Here is a 23,942-nt window from a genome sequence, read left to right as displayed (position 1 = left end):
ACTGACAAATGACGGTCAACAAAAATTGACAGACTAAGTGGGTTTTTGTCCGTCAATTTAACTGTCAGTCCATCAATGACGGAATGCACATTTTGCTGAAGAATGACGGAAACATTGACGGATGCCCACTTTGAATGACAGAAATGTGGACGGACGCACATTTCGCTGAGGAATGACGAATGACGGATTGGCGGTTACAATGTAGCTCGGCTTGAAATATTGACGATGACGGAAGGGTATCCCGAACTGTAAATTCATTGGTGCGCGCATCTCTGGATTTCAATTAGGAGCGGACTGGCCATCTGGCATTTTGTGAGTTTCCGGAACTCGTTATTAACAGGATTTTACAGTGTATATATAACTACAAATACTCAGACATGTGTCTGAAAATGACAATGAGATTTGATCATAAAATAAAAAATAATTAAATATAATAAAAGAAAAAATATGTGCAGGGCTGATCTCATCACAAACATAATGTGTGCATTCGAGTACTTTCATATTGCTCAGTTTATAAAAATAGCTCTGTTACAATCCAAGCTGGAGAAATGGACTAACATCCAAACAACAATAGATTGTGACCATCGGTGGTCATTTAATTATCGGACCACAACAGGAATAACAAAAAAGAGCACAGAACCGCATCTGCCTTTGTATCCAACTTTAAACACTAAACACAATATAGCTAAGATGAAGAAAAACACCTCATGGCTCACCTATCAGCCTACAGTCATCTAAGGACACAGAGAAGGTCAATCCAATTCCAAAAAAACTCAAACTAGTGGGCTAGTCATGCCCACGTGCCAATGTTGAACACGTGCACACATGTACATAGCACAAGGGCACAGTAAAACAAATACAAGCCTCTCATACACAAATATTTCAATATGCACAAATTCAGTCTGCCAGTACAAGAAACATGCAAACATGTATTGGATATTACATAGTAAAGGTTTGCTTCACTCAAAACATAAAAATGCAAGCTAACGTGATCTAAATCAAACATCGAATTTACTCACTATCAAAAAAATACCCTAGCGTCTTGGATCTAAATTATACTCCATTAACTGCAGGCTAAAATCAGGAGTAAAAATAAATCAATTATCCTTGGTTCTGGTTTTTAAGACATGTTCAGGGACATCCTGTGCTAGGATAACTTATTGCTAAGTGAGGAAAACCAAAAGAGGGAAATAATGACCATAATGAGGGGTTAAGTACATTTGCAATAGAAATCTTCTCTCCATAGTGTAATCAGGCTTTTATGAAGGCAAATTGTCACCCCTTTAATGTGTGCGGTGCTTCTGGGAAAAACTCCTCGAACTACATTCCCCTCCCTTGAAACAGTTTAGTGATCTTGTGCGGGCAAGTCAATAAATAGGAGCACATAACTCTATTTAACCCCCCCCCTGAACTTAGATTTGGCAGCACCCTTCATCTGTGCAGGCTCCAATTTCAGTGCGACAGAGGTGATCTTTCCTCTGGTTTCCTTTAGATTGAGGCCGCTGAGCCGTTTACACTGCAGAGTGCGAATGAGGGATTTCTAATGACTCCGCGCTCTGATCGTCTTCCAGTCGTGGCCGAGGCCTCTCGCCAAGGACCTTCCAAATCGACGCAACTACTCATCAAGCAGTACCATAATTCTGGGGCGAGAGACGCGGAAACCAGGAAGCCCAGCTATGCAAAGTGTTAGCAGATGGAGTTTGGGCTGTTTTTTTTCAATCTATCATTTTAATATTATAGCATTAATTCCTTTTTCAAACTCATCATCTAGCTGTGTAAAGATGAATATTTATGAGGACATGTTCAACTAAAAACTACGAGGGCCTGAGCAAAAGCTTTTGCAAAAATCGACCAAATGCATCCATGAATAGTAAGTTAAAAAAAAGAATAAGAATACAATTAATTAATTATTCCTATAATTGGGTTATTAGTGGCAACGTCGCTGCAGTTTAAAGCCACCTCATATATTTTTTATGTTTTTTTTTTACTTGCAAAGTGAGAGGGATGTCTTCATTCCTTTCTCGACAACTTCACTCATAAAAAAGATTCAGCATATGTTAATAATTCATCATTCAGGAACCGGGTGGGGCTTGAGAACCAGTGATTCCCAACCAGTGTGTGTGCCCTAAGAAATTATCCAGTTTCACTTTATTGGTCCAGAAATAAAAATGTATTCATGACAAATAATATATTTTTTTATCTATGTCAGTTTAAGAGAATGAGAACATCAATGGGACAGCACACGTTAGAGGCTTTGGAGATAAAGTCAGAGAGGCCAGACTGAGATGGTTTGGACATGTCCAGAGGAGACATAGTGAGCATTTTGGTAGAAGGATGCTGAGTTTCCAAATGCCAGGCAGGAGGTCGACAGGAAGACCAAAGAGGAGGTTTATGGATGTCGTTAAAGAGGACATGAAAGTAGTTGGTGTGAGGGCAGAGGATGCAGAGGACAGGCTTAGATGGAGGCAACTGATTCGCTGTGGCGGCCCCTGAAAGGAAAAGCCCAAAGGAAAAGAACAAGACTGACAATATTTACTTTTTCTGCCATTTTTGTTTGGTGATGAGTCATGTACATAGCATTTTTTTCCCGTAATGCCACGGGGTAATCCTCCATTATGCTATGGGGTAATGCCACAATTGCGCAAATCTATACATGTGGGATTATAGGGGGACATTTTTGATGTTTTTAGCATTTAATCTGGTAAAGTTATTCAAACGCATTGGTAAATCATAGGCTAAATGCTAAAAACTAGTGTTGTTCCGATACCGATACTGGTATGGAAAACAGTGGTATCGGGGGAGTACCATGCCGATACCATTAATTCTGACGCTAATATAGGACTTAGGATGCAGCATCTTGTGTCTTGCTCATGCACGACTTTCACTGATGTGTGACATGTTCACTGCATGCCGAGCTAAGATATCCTATTGGCCCTTGAATGCTCTGAACCAATGGCAGTACAGCGTTTGCATGTTGAGAAAAAAATAACTTAGGTATTGGTATGGTATCGGCATCGGCCGATACGGCAAAACTGGGTATTGGAATCGGGGGCCAAAAAACGGTATCGGAACAACACTACTAAAAAACTTTTTTTCCAATAATGCCATACGATATAACGCACGGTATTACATAGTACATACAGTATTTATACATGGGATTTTATAGTTTACTGCAACTGGTGAGGAGTCCAGAGTGCAGTCAATCTTTTGCACAAAGTCAGCTGGGATAGGTTCCATCTTCCCACAACCTTGAACAAGATAAGTGGTGTAGAATATGAATTGAGGGACTGGTAAGAAATGCACCAGTAACCAAACCAAATACCAGTGTGTTGTTTTACAATTTACCACGGGTGCAGTGCATGTCTCGACACTCATGTTAATATAATTGATCACCATATTTCTTAAAAAACTAACCTGACATTGACAGTATATTTACACAGCAATCAGATTGGCCAACATCAGATTCATATCTGATTTGTATCCACATTTGACCGTCTGATACAGATGTAAGTACATCTTTTTCTGTTTTGCCTTCTTGTCCTGTTTGCACAGGATTCATGTTTATTCCAAAAGAAACTGCTGCTGCTTTTTGGTCACAGCTCCAAGTGACTGTTCCCATTAAGATAAACGCTCCGCAAGAGTAACAAAAACATTTTGGCCACTCACACACAGCACCGTTGTCATACCATGTTTGTTTCATCAGACCTAGAATAGTACACTTTAAAGCCAAGTTTCTTAAGTAATTATTTTAACATTAATATAAAGCTACATGCCTCGGAGCGTGCAGTAATGCCAATTGGGGCTACATGTCGGATAGCGGAGCTGAGGCAACGGAGAAATGAGTAAAATTAAAAGAAAGGTCATGGCAGATTTTAATGTCTGAAAAGTAAATTGGGATTTTACCTCAGTGGGTAGTTGGACCACAAACCGGCAAAAACATCCCTAGTCACAATCTTAAAACTGTGCTCAGGTTCCCCTTTAACACCTCTAACTGGCTGCATCACAAATCGTCATTAGACAGAGTTCATCACCTCCATCAACACTGCTCATCCTTCTGGAAAGGAAACCAACTCACAAAAACACGCCATCATTGAAACACAATGCAGCATTCTTCCCTGTATAGTGCAAAATTCCGCTCATGAGTGGATTTCATTACAGACACACACTCCAATCTAGACAAGTGTAAAATTCCCCATTGACAAAAACTAAAATGATATAAACAGCAGAATATCTTATGGCTGCGCTGATATTCTCATAAACAAGGCCATTTTTTAAAAGCTATACTGTGCTTTCATACAAGTTGAACAAAGCCTTCACACTTATGTTATTTCTTACCTTTATTATTTCACTCATTTTTATTCTCCTTACTTTTTTGTCTAGTAAATACTCCCACATAATACATCCGATTCACACTGCTCAAACTTGCTTCAAAAATTCCCGCCACCTTGGGTATATATTGTCTGATTCCACATTACTTACAATTTTTACACAATTTAACGTTTAATATCACATTTTCCGTTTTTTTTTTTCAATTTTCAAGTGCCACTTATCACGCCCACTTCCATACATACAACTGATCATCATTCCCAGTCGATTGATACTGCTGAGGTGACACAAGTGGTGAAGTGCATTGTCCAATAACCAGGAGGTCATGGGTTCCAATCCTACTTCCGACTGTACATGATAGGGGGAAATGCATTGTCATTTCACTTAAATAATTAAACACATAATATCCCCATTCACAATGTTATAATAAAGCATTCCACATGCATTCAAATACTAGCATTCATCTTTCAGCATTCACATGCAATTGCTTCAGAAATTGCACATTCTCCAGTTTGAATTTTATTTTATTTTTTATGCTTAACCAAATGCATAAAAAGAAAATAGAATGACTTGCTATTTTTTGGGGCCCCAACTACAACGTGCAGCCACTGATGCTACCACAGGCAGAGTTTTATGCACACAAACACAAATGCAGTGCAGGTCGTTTGAAAGTCATGGTACGTTTGTAATAAAAAGGGAACAAGGCTGTCTAAAAGTGACACAATTCTGAATAGTAATATTATTTTTACAGATCTTTACAAGTTGCATGATTTACAATAGCATGAGTGATTTTGTGGTCTTTGACTCACTATTTTGTATTCCTAAAGTCGCTCAATCGTCTGCCATTTTTGTTCTTGTGTCTGTTTTGATCAGTTTAAGTGCAGTTAAACTACTTTCACAGGAGACACTGCAAACTAGGATAATCAATGCAATTGTACTAAGACTAAATAGTTCATAATAACTCCACCCAAGTTCATTTCCGTGTCACACAAAAATGCAGAAACTGACCTGAAAGTTAACAGTGTCATTTAAAATTGTAAAACTAAATCAATAAATCAATCTTTTTTTTTTATGCTAAACTGTGCCATACTGTACTTTAGGTATATTAATGCTAGCTTAAATTAGTATTGGATAGATGAGAGTCTCAAGCATTTAACTGGTGTCTGTTTTTCATTATTCATATCATTATTTTCTTAAAAGAAAAAAATAAAGAAACATTTTCAGTGCACAGATTTTTAGATTGTAGCCACAGCTAACATTTTCGACAAAATAAAATGCATGCAAATCACATACATATGATCACCCCACCCCCACCACCTCCTAACATCTGCGCCCATGGTGCAAATAATCATAATTTTGTGGCTGCTCGATGTAAGCCGTATACAGCAATGACAGTGAAGCATGATGTCACTGTAAGCTATCGGCTCTACTTGATGCTGCGCTTTGTTCCATATTCATGGTCTCTTTGGTCGTTTTACTTTCAAAGAACGTGCTGGAGGGGGGGGTTGCCCGATAGGACCATTGCAATCCTCCTTACTGTGGAAAGAGAACAAATGCTAACATTCTCAAGCCAGCTCACAAGCCTGTGTAAAGAGACCCACAACAAACCTTCCCACAGAGCCAAAGCAAAATGACCCACACCTTGGAATCTTCCAATTGGCTGCTAATAAATGGCAGTCGGAAGCAAATGCGTTGCTGATGTGCCCAGAGGGTTGAAATGGAAACCTGTGCCGGAATCGTGGCACACACTCAAAGAGAGACATTGTGTAGCCTTGCATTTGATTAGGTAAAGCAATGGAAACAATGTTTTATTTCTGTATCTCTCCCTCTCACACGTCCTCAGGGCCACAGTGAGGACTTGTCAGGCTGAGCACGCACAACCAGATATGGCTCTACTTCAGTGTGTCAAGTTGCTTTCTCATCTCGCATATTTTCTCACGGTTAGCAAAAAATAAAAAACAAAAAACAAGTGTCAACATCCTGCATACATGCAGATATGGAAGCCTAAGTGGAGTTCTTGCATTGTCTGACCTACACGGTGATCATCAAAGGCCCTCAAACTCGAATTTGGGGGTAAAATATGTATCGCAAGGTCACGGAAATCTCTACATGACCACATGTAAGACTGCACCTCAGCTCAGCAAGTTTTTCTTGTCTTTTTAGACTCTTTTACGACACTCCAAAGGCTAGAAATACAGCACGTTGTGCATGATGTTACCCCAGACGTTGACATATTGCGCAACGCCCCAGCAAATCTCAGTTGGCAAGCATCAAAGGATTAACTTTGCATGCGAGTTTAGCTTTTTGCCTTTTTTTCTTCTTCTTAGGAGCAACATGAGAATCAGACTATAAAATAAAAATTCCGTACACTTAGCTTGATTCACATTGAAAAACATTAGACACCTATGAACATCTGTGCAGATCTTAAAAGTTAAAATCAAATCAGGACTGTATTGTGAAAACAAACATACAGTATTACTGGCATTATACATTTTCAGTATATTACATTAATATACTTTTAAATTACACAGTAATGTACAGTAATTCATTTCCGGTTTGGGTCCTGTCACATCCGCTATTGTGCATCATTTTCTCTCCAGACACTTGTACAATTGACTGTTATTTTGTTGTTGAAAGTTGGATAAGCTAAGCTTTAACACGGTTCCAGCAACACTTCCGTAAAAGTCACTTAATTCAGGTGTTTAAAATTTCCATGTCAATTTTAGCTTAGCAATGAGCAGGGCTTCTCCGTCTTCTGTTGACTTTATGTCTTGTCGTCCCTATGTGACAACAGTAGTGATGGCAAAATGAAGCTTCATGAAGCACTTGCGATACTTTTTGACTCCTCAAGATGGCACTCATGATTCAAAGATGCAATGCAAATGTAATCCATTTTCATTGCACTTGCCTTTATCTTTAAACCAAGAGCACCATCTAGAGGAGTCCAAAAGTATCGCAAATGCTTCATGAAGCTTCATTTTGCCATCACTAGACAACAGTACTTTAGCGATTAATAATGACTTAGGAGTGACTCCGTTGCATAGCTAGCCACACTGACTAGCTAGCCTGAATTTATGTTATTATTGTTGTCTAGTTGTATGTTGTATTTTTGCTTTTACAGCACTTTGTATGCAGTGAGGGTTGTTTTAAAGTGCTGTATAAATATAGTTGAGTTGAGCCCCAAACAAATTTCTACTTGCTAACTAGCTAGTAGGGCTAAGAAGCATCTATCTCGGTAATACCCAAACAGTGGAAAAGCAGCGAGTGTGGGTGACTGTTCAATGCATATGCACCATCGTCTGTTTTTTATTTTTTATTTTTTTTTACAAGATTGTGTTAATATCATCGTATTTACTCATGAAATGTTAACTGTTTGGCCAGGATCGGTAACTCTGGTAAAAGGCCAGCATCCCAAGAATGGATTGCGTTTGACTTCAAATGTTCCACTCTATGCTATCCCATTATCAATCAGTAGATGTAATAATCCGGATTGCTTTTAGTGACTTTTTGCTTTAGTACCCAGCTGAGTGAGAACAAGCCTTGTTTGTACAAACTGCAGGTGGCATCAGGGACATTGGTTCCTCTCGGCGACACAACAGAAGAGCAAATGCAAGCGCTGCGACCAGACATAACTGGATAAAGGCTGCCTTGGTGGGTGGGGATTTGGGGGATGCTCAACTGGGCCACAGGTGGAAACACGGGCAGGATCTAATAAGACTCCTACCCACTGCAATGCTGACTGCAAAAAAAACAGGCCCGAGTATATAATCACTTTTGCAGGTAATTCGGTCTCTGCTGGCCCAAAATTGTGATTACATTACATTCCCTCACGTTCTTAATCCTGCAATGGTCTTGCTTTAGTTCATTACTTTACGAGAAGACATTTACTAACTTTGAAAAGGTCATTCTCTCACTATAAGTTGTGGAAGCTAATTTAAAATATTAATATGTGGACTTTGTTCCAAGGATAAGGTAGAAAAAAAAACCCAAAAGAGACAGAAAAGTAGATCTGAAAGATTTTGTTTTCTTGGGGAGTTTTGGACTATCACATAACAGTGCATGTTTTATTGGGTGACGGACAAATAAAGAATAGCAGGGCAACGTGTGGGAAGGCAGTCAGTGGTCTAAAAGCCTCCGTCCATCCCTGAGTCATGTTTCACCAAGCGGAGTCAGGTCTTCCCTTAATGTGCACCAGATGCCCTTGAAGAAGGAAAAGAAAAATCCCTGGCTGCACCTCTAGTGAACAAAAGAACACCAAGCGAGGATAAAATAATTGATTTTGGAGTTGTGTACGTATTTTGTTCTGTTTGCCGTCTTTTATTTCAACGTGGAGCTTTGATCAAAAACCTCTGCAACTCATCAGCTCTCTATGTGCGCCCGTCTTTTCCCATGGGATGCGACGTACAAGGGGAGATATATGCATACACCCCGGCTGACACGTCGTTTCATCTGATGTGACGTTTTCAAACAGATGCCCTATCTTCCCATTGTTGGGGATATTAAATTTCGACGTGTCTGTTTCTGACTTCTCAACACAAACACATACCACCAGTCAACAATCTTTGCGCTAATCCTACCCTGTGTTCCTTAATGATTTTTCATTGAATCATCGTCATGTTACTCATCAAAAACAGTTCAGCTAATTTAGCAGGCCCTAAACATCAACCCCAACCATACTGTGAAATATCAAAAAATGCAATGCTCCAACCTTGTGTGTGTGTGTGTGGGGGGGGGGGGGGTCATCTAGATAAATAATGCTTCTGATGTGGAAATTTGGGCATCACAGTAGAAACATGTGGCTAGCATGTCTTCCTCAAGTCAAATAAAGAACCAGTTTTACTAAAGTTTGAGTTATTTTTCTCCAAAAACATGCATGATTGTAGCATTGGAGATTGTGAAGCTGTGAATGTGAACATTTAAAAATTCTGCTACTGGACTATAAATGACTAAATGGTTTGCATCCTGAATATATTAAGGAAATGCTGATTTAAGACTTCAATTAGTGTCAATTAGTGGAGCCCAGGTTTCAAAGCAAACATGGTGAAGTGGCTTCCAGCTGTTATGCTGCCAAGAGAAGTGAAGTCCAGGTTAAAAACAATACTTTTTTCAATAAGATATTTTAAGCATTTTTAAAAAAAAATTCCATTTATTTATTTATTTTTATTAAAAAACGTTTTTTTTAATAAAAAAAAAAAATTCACTTTACGATCTGCTAATTTGGTCCTTTCCTTAGCTTTTAAATGTCTTTACATCTTTTGTTTGTAAATGTGTTTAAATGTGGTCAATGTATGTTATTTTATTAATTCTAATAAACTTTTGTTCTCTTTGCTTTTCTGTTCTGTTTGTAAATGCTTTTAGGTGTTGTGCTTTAAAGTTGAGTTGGGTGCACATTGAGTTGCCTTGTGTATGAAATGCGCTATAGAAATACATTTGCCTTGCCAATATTGGCCTAGTGATTGCTTGGCAAATAGTTAACACAGTATGCCATTCAAGCTTGGAACGCCACTGCTTAACATCATCAAAATTATCTTTTTTTTAGACCAATACCAGTACTCGACTTTTGAGTAGTTACTGATTCTGATACAAAGTGCAGTGCTTTTCATACATCCAATTTCCCCCTCGAAACAAAACAAAACAATGACAATAAAGAAAGCAATTTATTTCAAATGCATGCAATTAAATTTTCTATTTTTCTTATATCTAATTTCTAGATCCTGACTGTAAAACGGCTATTGGATGCCATCACAAGTACCAATGCCTTGAAATAAGTTCTGGTATTTCAACGCAATACGATACCTAGTATTGGATCAGATATGGGCATTAAATTGAATTGGAATAAACCTAAACCCCCAAACACTCCAAAACATACCTAGAATGAATTTGACAAGAAAAATTTGGACAGTGTGTCTCATTTTTGACATAATTTAACAAATTGGAAATTAACTGACACACTCCATGTACATTGCACACGGTCAATTGATGTAATGGAAAGGGTACAGTGACAATTTTTTTTACGCCCTTGTCAACAATGTACAAGAAACTTTTTCCATTACGTATTCCATTCCCCAGTGTTGCAACAAGAATATAATTATTACTTAGTGTTAACATAATGGATACAAACATAATAAATGTGCACGTTTTAATGCGGCTTTAAGTGATTAATTGGTATTTGCCAGAGTTTGGGCATGACCTGATTAATTCCTGTCATTAACCCTGACCAAACACAGGACATGCTCATGCACAAACCATATTCATCTTATGAGAGAAAGCACATTGCCTGACGCTATGATGAATGTCAAAGGCCCACATTGACTGGATATGTTTCGGTCCTTGTAAATACACCTGTAAATGCACATAAATGAAATTGACAAGCCAATACCTTTCCTGGTAGGATAGAGTAGAGCTTGTAAACGGCGAGGAGGCAAAAGAAGAAAACAATAAGTCTTAAATTATCTAGGCCAGTCAAATGGGAAGTAGGTGTGGCCAAAAATGAATGGTGGCTCTCGCTCCAGGCCAGGTCTGCTCGAAGGTCATGTGAAAGTGGAATGTGGTTCAGCTTGATACTTGCCTGTGGCTATGTTCAGTCAAGAAAGCTTATTTTTCCTAAAACAAAGAGAAAACTGTATACCACCTGGGAGAGATTATTCCTCTCTGCATAAATATAGTAGTGATTATTTTGAATAATTTAGTCTTGAAACATGTGTCGATGTCTTGCCACCGGGCAGAATATTTTTTCATTTCAACTTGTATTGTTTCAGCCAAGTTCAGTAGGTACAAAGAGAGTGGGTGGGCGGAGAGGCTGGACAAGCAATTACTGTATAATTACCGTGAATCTTTAGAGACAGAAGGAATGCATCATTCAGCGTGCACCTGATAGCAAGCAAATAAGCGAGTGACATGTAATAAAATAAGGGTGTACAGTCACATGCCAGAGTCTTGATGCACAAGAAATGGAAAACGGCCACACACACAATGGTAAGAAAAAAAAAATAGTGGCAGTATGACGGACAGTTTTATCAGATATAAATAAAGTACAACACTTTGTACTAAAGTGTTACATAATAAATGAAATGATGTTTTACCCCATATGAAAACGATTTAATTTTTTGATATCATCCTATGGGTAAGGTTTATTAAAGAGAGCAAAAACAGGAAGTCCGGGCAGTTGCGTAATGCCTTTGTGGTGTTTAGTTTAGAAGAGAAGTTGCTCTGTCGCTTTGTTTGGAGATTGCAACAATAGCTAAAAAGATGATGTCACACTGTCTGGTTGAAGAAAGGAGTGTCAAACAAAGGCTAAATACAGCCAGACGGAGTGGATTAACAGGCAAAAATGACTAATATGTTTTATGTTTACATTGACAAAATGGATTTTGGCTGATCAAGATTGGAATCAGACCCTTTTTAATCAAGTGTGATGGCAAGAAATAACTGCAAGTTATGCTGTGCTGTAGGTGGTGTGAAATCTGATTCAAATCAAATTTCCGAGTTAGCCTACATATCTAAATCTGATTTCTAACTGTCCTTTACGTCACTCACAGGATATAACCCAGACCACATGACAGTGAAATCATAGCTAACTGCTGAACAATGAAGAAAAGCTCTCCAGATCAGATGGTAAAATATTTTGGCCTCTTGGCGCTCAATGTAACAGTAACTAAGAAGTTGATGTAATTACTGAATGTCAACAGTGTTTGTGCTGTCTGTTATACCTTTTAAGAACTATATTCCCGATACATACCTGATACTAGTGATGGCAAAATGAAGCTTCATGAAGCATTTGCGATACTTTTGGACTCCTCTAGATGGTGCTCTTGGTTTAAAGATAAAGGCAAGTGCAATGAAAATGGATTACATTTGCATTGCATCTTTGAATCATGAGTGCCATCTTGAGGAGTCAAAAAGTATCGCAAGTGCTTCATGAAGCTTCATTTTGCCATCACTAGGATTCGGCCCATGTCTGTCGTCTCGTCTCCCCCCACCCCGTCACCCAATAGGATTTGCCACGTCCATTGGGTCAACAAATATTTTCCCGGCCCGAATTTTTGTTCCCAGTCTGTAACTGCTGGGGAGGGAACAGGACTAACATTGCTCAACTTTGACATTTTCACTTAGGGGTGTACTCGCTTCTCAATCACTGCCAGCCCAGTTAAAATTGATTTTGGATTTATACAGGGTGACACAAAAAAACGTGAACTTTTTAACAATCCAATAAAATCAAGCGTGATGGAAGAAAAATATTTCATTCATAGCAATTGAAAACTTCAAACATGCCATTTACAATCAAACAATGATGGAATCCCAGCTAACCCAGGTGAGATGTTGCAGTGGTCAATGAGGAATATCAGCAGCAGATCTCAATGGATTCGTACAGGAGGATGTCATCTACAGGACATAATTTAAAAAAGAAAAATCCAACATTGTTTCTCAAATGGCATGTTTTAAGGTTTCAGTTATTATGAATAAATTATTTTTCTTCAATCACTCTTGGTTTTATTGGATTGTTAAAAAGTTCCCATTTTTTGTGTCATCCTGTATAACTGCCAATGGCAGTGATTGAGAAATGAAGGATAAATTTATAGGACAATCTTATAAGACATATGATACATCGGGACAAAAACAGCTCTGTTGTCTTTATGTGTCTTAGCTACCATAATTACCTTTGCCAAGAAGGTCATATTTGTAATCAACATTTAAATGTCTTTCTTTTTTTTCTTTTATTATACTCATAATCTCGCAAGGGAAATAAAAATTACACTCAGCTACCGGTATGTATTTTTGTATGTGTTTTTCACCACACTGAGAAACAGAACACATGCAGGCATGTAAGGAGAGATTCAGAGTGACAAGACGGTGCCTTGCTAAGGGCATCTTGACAGCTAGTTGCCATGTTTATGTTTTATTTTTGTTTTTTGGCCACAGTGGGACTTGAACCAGGAAAAGCCCAAATCCTCCTAAAATGAACCCCCCGAAAAACTCAGTAGTGATTTAAATTGTATTTTTGTGTCTATGAAAATATTTGTACTAAGAGTACTTTTTTGTCTCATTTTGGCAACTACTACAGCAATGAGAATGAGAAACGACATATAAATTGATTTCTGATGAATATCTCTGACAATTAATTTCAAACAGTTTCTCAGTAACGTTTGATGTGTAGTATTCAAAGATCTACCATTTACCGCAAAACATATTTGACCTAATTCATGGCAATTTGTCCCACAAATGTTAATCTGGATTATGTAATTTGTGAACTGTACCAAACACAGAGAAATACGTCTTGCGCCATTATTCCATATACATTGGTAATGAAAACCAATGCAGCTGTGATCTTTTGAACGATAGTACTGTATACGAAATCCATATTGCAGAGCAGAAAGATGCGTTACAGGAGTAGCTCGATATTTACTGATTTCTCCAAAAGAAATACAATTGAAAATGCAAAGTAGTTTCATTATACTGATCAAAAATAAACCGTTTTTTAGTGGCAAAATAGTTACTTTAATTTTGTAGAGGGTATATATTATGATAAAGGGTGTACTGTATTTCAAAGGATTTTCCCTAAATTATCTGAATACTAATACAAAATTGAGTCTCCTTTTTGACCAAAGTCTGCAGAAAATAAATGGATGGACAAAATAGAGGTACATGCAGGTTGTGTGCCTCTCGGAAAGTGTATGCTTAATTAGGCTCATCTGGTCTTGGTGTAGGTCTGAGCTTTATTTAGTTCCACTTTAGTCGAGTCTGTGATGGGATTATAATCGAAGGAAAGACAAACAAACGCACAGTTTGAATCTGGCATATAAATGGAGACTGCTTAAGTTTACATGACTTCTCTCTTGGCTAAATGTCTACTGCCAGCAAAGTCATGACAAATAAAATAGTGAAAACTGAAGTAAAGAACTTGAACATAAACAGTTTGCACTGCTTCTGCCTCATGAAACATGTCTGTACATATTAATCCTCCTAGTCTCTGAGGCATCTTTCGCTTTGATGTGAGTGTGTGAGAGGATACATCTTCAATCTTCTTCTAATCCAATCAATGTCTTCTGTTAGTTCTGCTCTGGAAACATGTAACATGAGTCACCGAATGCATTAGTAGCGCAAAAGTAATGCTGATAGGCTTCCTACTTTGCTTGTAAATGACAATATGAAAAAAGGGCTTACTGCAAAAGATTAGATTCGAGAGACAAATTGTGTTTTTATGAGGTGTGAAGGAGAGCGGGAAGATGAGGACGGAGGCCTGCGTGGAATCGAAAATGCGTCTGCATCGTGTCGTCGGCTAAAAGTTCAGTGCGGTTGGAGCAGAAAATCAAGGCTCCAAGTAATGTGCTGTACTCTTGCTGGCAGCTGGTCTGGATAGAGTTCAGGAGGGCTTTTTGGGCCTCTTTCAGAAAGATCCAAAGCAAACACGAACGGCCTCGCTCACAGCCCATAAAACTTACATGTCAAACCTACGTCGGCAGACGAAGCACAGTACTTCACAAAATGGTTTAGGATTGTCGTTTGAATCACCTAAAAATGTACTGTAATCATTTTTCAGTGATTTGTGGAATAACAACTTACGCCTCTATTCAAGGTTGTTTCATTTCGTGTTCATTTCGTCAATGAAAACTAAACAAAAATAATTTCATCAACACACATTTTTCACCGGACTAAAACTAGACTAGACTAGACTAAAACCGTCATTAATAAACAATAACTGGGACTATGCATTTACGTCGAGATGAAAATTTACTTCACTTAATAAAAACTGGACTAAAATCTATGGACATTTTAGTCCGTGAGCAAAAACGAGACGAAAATTATTTGATTTGGTAAAATCTTGTCTCTGCTAATCTGTCATGTGACACATCCCCTTTCAAATCTGCAGCTAGCAAGTGCAACATGCATAATCGCATTGGGACAGACAGGAGGCGGATTTGTGGTGAAAAGTAAAAAAAAAAGAAGTAAATTATAGTATAACGTAACATTAATCCAATGGCTGTAACGTTCCAACAATAATCTTAATCTGACCGCTAACTGATGCTGACTAATTTACTAGCTCATAGCATAGAGCCTTAGTAGCCACTTGTTGATATACTGTAATTGTGTGTGAAGTAGTTTTTTTCAAAAAGATGAGAGAAAAATTTATGTGAAATTGTTTTACATCCAAAATGTTCAACATAATCTGCTGATAAAAAATATACAACGGTAAAATGATTGTCCTGACTAACACCTTGACAGTTTTTGTTGACTAAAACTAGACGAATAAAATTGTTTTCTTGGACTAAAGTAAAGACAAAAATGCTAGATTTATAGTTTACTAAAAATGGACTAAATAAAAGTGGAATAAGGTTCACTATATTAAAAACTAACAAGCGTGATTTAAACTGGACTAAAACTAAAACTAAATTAAAAAATGGTGGATAAAATGAACCCTAGTCTCATCTGATGTCAAGAGTCTAGTTTACTCCCAAATCAAAACTCCAAAATATTTTTGAAAAGACAACACCTGTTAACTCATTCTAAACTATAAGCTTACTGTCTGATAAATAATTTATCCGCCTGCAATGAAGAATCGAAGCTTGCTAGTCATCTGTCTCCGGCCAGTCTTAGAACTTGCAGGGTATGCAGGGCGTGGCTTGCCAAGAATAGCAGTGGGATCCATAATAAGGCCTCTTTCATAGTCCAGATGTGATGGCAAATGACCAGATTGTTCAAACTCAAAGCCGACCGCTAGTCTTTGCCGTTCATACAATACCCCATAATTTCCACTGCCTCACAGACATGAGGAATAACTGACTGAGTGCTCACCTATGGGTTAATCATGTCAGGAAAGTCTCTTGCATTGAGACTGAAATAAGCCACAGGCCAAACAATTTAAATTCAACTTCAACACCACTTAGTAGAACATCTGAGTCGACATCAAGGGATTATGACATACTGTTGCAAAGTTAAACGACCCAATGTAACAGATTAATTCAGTTATGATGATTATTGTTGACAGTGTAACAGTAGCTCTTTCATTCACTGATTTTGTGTTTTTTGTTGTTGTTGAATATCTATATTTTGTTTCTATGTTCTTAGGTTAACGGTTATGGAAAAAAACACACTATTGACTTTTGCAGTCAAGTCGCTGTTCGCTCTCCATAGCCGTGTGAATCATTTTTGCTTATTTCAAGCTACCATAGAAACCTAGCAGATCACCCTTTTTTTCACTTATTACAATAGCAATGCCTCTCCTCGTGTTCTGAATATAAGGGCCTGTTTAAAAAAATACAAACAATAGCAATCAAAGTAACACATTATGCTATGTTTCATTATGAGGTATTGACGAGTTGTCAAGCTGAGCATGGGTTCCGCCTCCTCATTAAGCCACCTCCAAATCCTTGCCGCTTTATTCTGAGTTTGAAAACTGCATGGAATACCTCGGTTAAGTCAGCATGAATAGCAGAGGAAGTCATTTGCAAAAGTTCGTTATAGTTTCATTAGATCAGAAAGGGGCCACCCAGTGTTTGATTACCTGCGTAGCTAGTGAAAGTGGAACGCATAATGGCAGGCATGCCGGGGCTTGGGTACCAGCCAATTGCAGGACACACATAGAGGAAACAACTATTCACACACATATTTGAATTTACTGTATGGGCAATTTAGAGTCTCCAATGGCTTTTCTTTAATCTTGTTGTCTTTTGTTATTGTTTTTCTTGTCATTTATACTCTCTGCTGTGTAAAAGCGTCTTAGAGTGTCCAAATAAGCGCTATATACATTTTATGAATTATTATTATTATAATTATTAATGAAATTAACATGCATATTTTTCCAGAAGAAAAACCTACATATGCACTAGAAGGCTGGAACCCACATTTGAACCCTGCGGTAGTGATGGCAAAATGAAGCTTCATGAAGCACTTGCGATACTTTTTGACTCCTCAAGATGGCACTCATGATTCAAAGATGCAATGCAAATGTAATCCATTTTCATTGCACTTGCCTTTATCTTTAAACCAAGAGCACCATCTAGAGGAGTCCAAAAGTATCGCAAATGCTTCATGAAGCTTCATTTTGCCATCACTACCCTGCGGCCCAGGACTATGAAGCATATGTGCTAAACGTCATTTTGCGTATGTAATCTAATTTACAAAAATAAAATAAAATATTGAACGGTTAGTTCATATACTGTATGTATATATACAATTTTTGTTTGTCATATCTTGGTGGGTGATAGCCATTATGTAACACCATATATTTGCATTTACCTGGTATCTTAAGTCAAGGTTGATTTTTTTCTCTCGAGAAAAAATCACTGAATCGGTGTAGCCACAGTTTACTTAGTTACTTTATGTATTATTTGCTTTAAAAAGTAACTTAATTACTTCTCTGATTACTTGATTTAAAAAGAAACTAAGTTAGATTACAAATTATTTTAACTCATTCACTTCCCTTTGCTTTTACTTTTACTGGAATTTGACTGATTTTGCAAGGCCCACAGAATATTGTGTATTATTGCTATAAAACATGGAACCTACCAAAAGAAAGATTTGAGTCTCTTCTTTCATCAGGAAAAAAAAAGTATACTTGTATCTGTTTCCGTTTTAGAGCAATTAGCATTAGAATATAGCTAAATTTCAACGCTAGCAAAAAGAGCTTGTTGAAACATGGCCCTAGCTGATCTCTTATACTCTGTTGCCACCTGCTGGCCATTTTTTTGTAATAACTACCATCTTTTTAAGCGACCTTTTCAGGTCAGAAGCTGTATCAAAGCCTTCTGTATGCTCTAGCATTTAAAAAACCAAAAACATAACAAAAATGTATAAAATATGTTTTGGGGGAGGGAAGGACAAAGTATTAAAAAAACATTTATATGTTTTTGGGATTGAATGAGTTTTAATAGCTAGCAGATGCCGACACGGTACACGGAAATTATAGTGCCACTTCCTCAGACGGGTATGTGGAATTTGAATACGCCCACAATACATTTTCATGTTCAATACCAGGATTTCCTTTTCTATAATATATAGTTATTTGTGTAATGATTTTAGTGAGTACTATATTGTTGAAAATCCGGAGTACTCATGTACAGTATTTTATTAATTACAAACAATCCGTCTGTGTGAGGTAGGCACTGTGGTTGTGAATTATGTATTGTTTTAAATCTTGCCAATTCTTTCGCACTACTGCATCCCACAAGTGGTCAATTGCAATTGCTTCTAACATGCTACTGGCATCACTGAAAATAATATGTAACTTGTACGTCAGAGACGTGAATCAGAGAATCTGATGAATGACGAATGCAGTAACTATTGAATGACGAATGCAGTAAATATTACCATCTAATTATTGTACACACATACACACACAAACACCGCATGGACGGTCACGAGTGAGAGATTATGATGAGAGATTATGATTGTTGGATGAATACAGCAGGCGGTGGAATTTATCACGGAAAGGGGTGTTGTTTTTCTCTGCCCTGCAAGGCAGCTTCATGTTTTCTACATGTTATTCTCATCTCAAGTTAGAGTTGACTATAATCTAATGATCGGACCTCAAATAGCCAGGTATTATCTTCAAGAAAATATACACTTAAAGCATTCTTTCGGAACTACTGAATTATGTGTTTGTTTTAAAAGCAGCAGTAGGTATTCGGCTTCTGCACCGCTGGCAGAATGGATGTTTGCCCTACATATATTTATATATGCACATACAATATTAACTCTTTTTTTTTTTTACAGGCACTTAACTTCAATTAACCCTCATTCTTCTATTTGCCTATAATTACATTTTTGCTGGAATTTCATTATTTTATTATCATTTCTTTTTAGGTCCTTGTGGTACAAGTGGAGAAAAACCGAGAACAAGCTTCTCCTTGTGCTAGATCCCCCAGTTGGCCTGGGACCAGTCGCTACTCTACGAAGCCCCCAACCCCCCCCCCCCCTCCCCCCTCCTCACCCTCGCAATACTCCTCTGCTTGTTCACCGCTCTCCTGTTCCCTCTCTACATATCTGAGCTCAGACTTCGGGTCATGTCCAGCGCCAGACAATGTCTGATTCATGCATTCAGACCTCAGCAAAGTCCACATTACTTCAGCTTTGGGCTCAATATAATTTTTGTTATATTTTGCTTTAAACGTCTAAATTATCAACATCATCCAACTGCCCCCCCAAAAAAGGGATCTAGATGGAGAGTAGCTACTGTCAAGGTGCCCTTGAGCAAGCTCAAGTCGTGCTGCACTGTTTGCACACCTCTTTCAATTTCTCAGTGCATGCCTGCGTGTGTGATCTGGTTCTCTGTCTGGTACGCAACATACAATATACAGCGGAGTCTAGATTTTGTTTCTCAATCAATTATTAATTCTGCATTATAACTCACTCCTCTTTTCATACACACATTCAAGCTATATCAGAAATGACAGCAGTAGTGGTTTTCTCTATTATTTTGATGCTTAGCTACCTGTCTGCTCTCCTTGTGAAACATTTCACAATTTCAATTTGAGTTCTCATCAAATGGCACATGATGGATGAAAATGCTTTTCATCAAGGGATATACATATTTTGGAATGATTTGCAAAGGTTAGCCAAGGTTGGTACTTTTTCAATGTACAGAAGTTGATCTAAAATATGCAAATATACTGTAGCTATGAATAGTTTATTGTAACTATAGCAATAAAAATATCATATTGTATATTATATTGTATACATTTAACCCTTCTCACAAGGCTTTAAAGATTTGATTTTTAAGACACAATTGACATAATCAGCTTTAGCTTGTCGTCTTTGCTTGCTATCAATAACAAGCATTTCATTACAATTTATGACAAAGATGATTTTCCTTTCCAAACTGTCCAAGCATCTTTTCACAGATTTCACCTTCATCTTTTGTATGAATGTAATTTCCAAAAGGCTAAAGGCTTAATATAACATCTTAAATGACTACAGAAACTCCATCTGACTGGTTACACAAAACATGCTCTCTGATTTAAAAAAAAAAGAAAAGAAAAAAAGCTTGAAAATTGGATTTGAAGAGAATGTGAAGCATTTTAACTATCAATCTGTCAGGGAGATGAAAGATGAGGGGGAATTTTACGAAAAATTACAGGGACCTTCAGGGTCATTAACTAAATTAAATACTAAGCAAGTAAATAGCTCCCTGAAGTTTTCTACAGTAAATAAAGTTTTCCAAAATTTAATCATAAGCAAAATATGCAACTTGTACTTATAAAAAGTGCAGGGAGTTAGTTCCCAGTGTCAGCAAAAGTTTTCTAAAATGTCACCAGGGCTGAAATATGCAACTTCTACTTATCAAAAGTGCAGGGTGTCAGTTGCATCTTTTATAAAATTAACCCGGTTTTGAATTGATCTCTTAAGATGGTATCTCAACGATGAATGCTTGCGGCTGTACTAGTAATTTGTTTTTGTTTTTGTCAGGGTTCGCAAAAGGTTTCAACAGATCATCGCAGAAAGTGATTCTTTTTTTTTTTAAACATGTTCAAAATTATGTAACCTTTTGCAACATTTCGCGAACCATGACAAACCCCCCAAATTCGCTACATTCGCAAGCATTTGCCACTCATTGAAATACCAGCTTTATTGGATTTGTAAAAAATAAAAAATAAATAACAGATGCTGACATTTGTCAAAATGTCAAATATTGGCATCCATATCGGCCCACTTGATAACCGGTTAATCCCTCTTCTAAATATGTTTATTGATTTTATTATATTAATTTCAATTTCCTAACAATAAAAGAGTTAGCTCAATAATACACAATTTACGCACTGCTCATCTTTTAGGCTCTTTTTGTAGAATCAGATTTCAAATGACCACAGATTTTAAAAATGTCCACTTGAAACAAATTGCATTTACTTGAAGATACACATTCTAACCAATGCATCGAAGATTCTCAGTGGCACAAGCCTTTAAAATTAGATTAGAAATTTCAATTAATTGACTAATTAATGAAAAATAATGACTACATAAATGAGAGGTTGGACTACCACCGCAATTGCTTGCATTCCAGTTTATAAATGTCAAAAAAGCAACAGAAACATTGATTAATGACACAATCTAGTCACGTCGTCAACAAAAACAAACACGCTTGCAAACGCTGGGCAGGTTCGTCCACTAAGAGGATGCTTGATCTCATTTAACTGGAATATAGTTGAAAAAGAGTGAATCATCCCAGCTTGTTTTTTTGCTGATGATATATTTTTGTAAGAACATAATGTTTTTCCAATTAGTTTCCTTGTTTTTTTTATGTGATGCTCCAGTAAGTATTAACCAGCTAAAAGCCAAACACGTGACAATAAAGCCACTCTGTGACCTCAACACATTCATTAAGGTGTTGGGGTTATGTGTTGATGATGCCAACGTTATGTGTTGCTATTCCCTGTACACTGTAATGTTTACTCATTAATCATGTTCATTGGCAGGGGTGGCTTGCTGGTAGTGTGTTAAGTGAATACTGTGAATAGGCTTTGTAAATGGAGGTTATTGGGGCACCTCTCCTGGCAAAGAAAAAAATATAAGCTTTTCATCAAAGGCGCGTCATTGTTTCCCAAGAAGAATTGTGTGTTTACCTGCAAGAGCAATAGAGCACTCCAAAGCCATTTAAATAATGAGACCATTGCAAGATAATTGCCACTGTTTCACCTCAGACATTTTTTAAAGTTATAGCATGAAAATGCTCGCAATTACTTTAAACGTTTTTTCACATAGAGAGGAAATGTCGGTGACAGATTTATAACTTTAAATCCCTCCAGATTGTTGTTTTTTTGTTTTGTTTGTATCCACCATGAAAGGATGCAAAAATTATTTTATGTCTTGTAGTACTGTGTGTGCTCAACCTTTTATATTTCGGGCCATTTATTAAAATCATCAGTAAGTGTTTTAAAGCGAGCTTCAGAGAGACGTCAAGCAGAAGGTTGACAAGACAAGTGCAGCGGGTCACTAAACAACAGGCAGGGAGCAGGAAAGAAACAAGCCAATCATGAATAATGCATGAAATAAAAAGGTCCCGCTTTGAAGCATTCACTCGAGCTTTCAGCCTCTCTCTCTCTTTCAACTTTGCTCACTTTCTTCAGACATCCTCCAAACTCAGCAGGAGAGTGAGACTGATTGGTTTAATTACTTGTGCTGTGATTAACTGGGAGCACTCATCAATATAGATCCTGAGATGGAACACAATGAGGATTTGAAAGATTCTCTATCAGATACTGGAAAGTTTCATTTACACACAAGCCATTTGCATGCATGCAAGTTGTACACGTACTGCCATTTGCAGAGTCTGATGAGACCCTATTTAAAGGAAAGGTCAATAATGCAGAAATTCTGAATTTTGATTGATACAATCAGAGAAATGTCAGCATTCACGCATTTATAATTTTGTATTCTGCCATTTTTGCTTTTTAACTATTTCTACATTTACAGTTCTTGACCAATTCAAACCATTCCAACGTCAACATGTTCCCAAAATACACGCTTCTCAGGCTATTATTTTTCTCATTCCTAACATTAACAATTTTGCCACATATCAAAAAAACTTCACCATAACAAACAACATACATTTCAACAATGACACATGCAACAATTTACACCCATTCAAAATTCTCAATCTTCTGCTCATTCATTTCACCTCGGGATACATTTCAACATTCTACCAACTCCCATAGAGCAAAAAAAAAAATCCAACTTTTTTGTTAAATACTGCATATTTTTGACCAACAAAGTTCCTCTCTGATTTCGAGGGAATGGGTTCAGGTTAGGGCTCATATCGTTCCTGTTCAAAATTAATTCAATATAATTTCACCTAATCCCATACAATTAAATTCATTCAAATCTCCAAGCAAACAATTCCACATTTTCACTCACATATTGCACTAATATAATTGCACCTAATTCCAATATAATTAAATATCATTCCACATCAGTCGATGCATGCATTTCAAACACTACCATTCAATATCATGCACTATAATTCCAAGTCATTTAATATGTCTAGAAATGGCTTAATCTGGTTTCATTTGATATTTTTATGGATGTAGAAATGTACTGAATTATATTGTGAGGTACAGTATGTCTTGGTTCAATAATTTTACCACTTGGGAGTCAAAATATTCGTTATCTCAATACCATATTTACTGTAAATAACTACTTCATAAACATTGACAGCTCTTGTATTTCATCTCATCTAGATTGCACATGTGGCCGTAATGTGGCTCGTTTTGTTTAATACACACTGTAAGAAAATTTAAAGAGGGATACTTACCGCCTTTGGACAACTTGTGGTCATAGCAGAGAAGAAGAGTGGCAAACGCAAGATCACCAGGTCACCCTCACATCCCAGGACAGCTCCCACATATGAGGTCGTTAAATTTTAAGCACATATGGGAGGGCGGCAGGCTTGCTAGCGCGTGTCAAGAGGAAAATGAAGGTAGCAGTCAGTCTGGCCCTGGAAGGAAAAGGAGACAGACAACAAGCAAAGACGACTTCTTCCTCTTCCTCCTCGCTGTCTCTCATGTAACTTAACCCCTGAGGTGCCTTGGCGAGTAGACACAAACAGAACCAGTTCCAGACCTGTCCTACACCGGTGGATGCCTCTCCCTTTTTCCCTCTTCTTGTTTTTTTTCTTTCCTCTACTTTTT

The 23,942-nt window shown here is 37.4% G+C and overlaps 1 protein-coding gene across 1 annotated transcript in view; it reads right to left on the bottom strand.

Moving 5' to 3' along the window:
• flrt2 (fibronectin leucine rich transmembrane protein 2) overlaps window positions 1-23,736 on the bottom strand; it is a 60,305-nt gene extending 36,569 nt beyond the window's left edge. The window contains exon 1 of the mRNA XM_086061330.1: window positions 23,567-23,736. The gene's annotated coding sequence lies outside the window, so the exon portion shown is untranslated. The remainder of the gene's footprint in view (window positions 1-23,566) is intronic.
• Between the last annotated feature and the right edge of the window lie 206 nt (window positions 23,737-23,942).

This window comes from Leptonotus elevatus, chromosome 18, assembly GCF_054856555.1.
Source record: "Leptonotus elevatus isolate MCC_2025b chromosome 18, RoL_Lele_1.0, whole genome shotgun sequence".
In the NCBI taxonomy this organism is placed as follows: Eukaryota; Metazoa; Chordata; class Actinopteri; order Syngnathiformes; family Syngnathidae; genus Leptonotus; species Leptonotus elevatus.
The sequence above is the reverse complement of the archived record's forward strand: the minus strand, read 5'-3'. Positions and strand labels throughout refer to the sequence as shown.